The sequence below is a fragment of the Morone saxatilis genome, unplaced genomic scaffold, assembly GCF_004916995.1.
Source record: "Morone saxatilis isolate NCDOM2014 unplaced genomic scaffold, NCSU_SB_2.0 Contig9, whole genome shotgun sequence".
Classification (NCBI taxonomy): domain Eukaryota; kingdom Metazoa; phylum Chordata; class Actinopteri; family Moronidae; genus Morone; species Morone saxatilis.
In genome coordinates, this window is record NW_023340268.1 from 9,910,418 (window position 1) to 9,910,730 (window position 313).

General features: G+C 40.3%; 1 protein-coding gene across 1 annotated transcript in view; it reads left to right on the plus strand.

Moving 5' to 3' along the window:
• The window catches only part of LOC118343277 (CUB and sushi domain-containing protein 3-like), a 323,719-nt gene that overhangs the window by 244,989 nt on the left and 78,417 nt on the right, over positions 1 to 313 (plus strand).

Genomic DNA, 313 nt, shown 5'->3' on the forward strand with positions numbered 1-313 from the left:
AATATTTAAGAGACCCCCCCCAAAATTTCACAAATCATGTTTTCAGGGGAGCTCATGTCTCATAAAGGGGGGCTGTCTGAGACCCCCCTGGATCCCCCGTAGTTCGCACCCTGCTTCTCAACGTTATGTCTTTCTTCTGTTTGGCGCACATGGCTAATTTGCATACGTGCACAGGACTGGCTGGCTCCGCTTGGCAAAAAATAGAACATATTTGTGAATATATGTTTTGAATTTTGAATACTGGACATGGTGAGCTTAAAAACATTTTAGTGACCATTAGTGACAGTAGAATATTTTATTTTATTTTTTATTT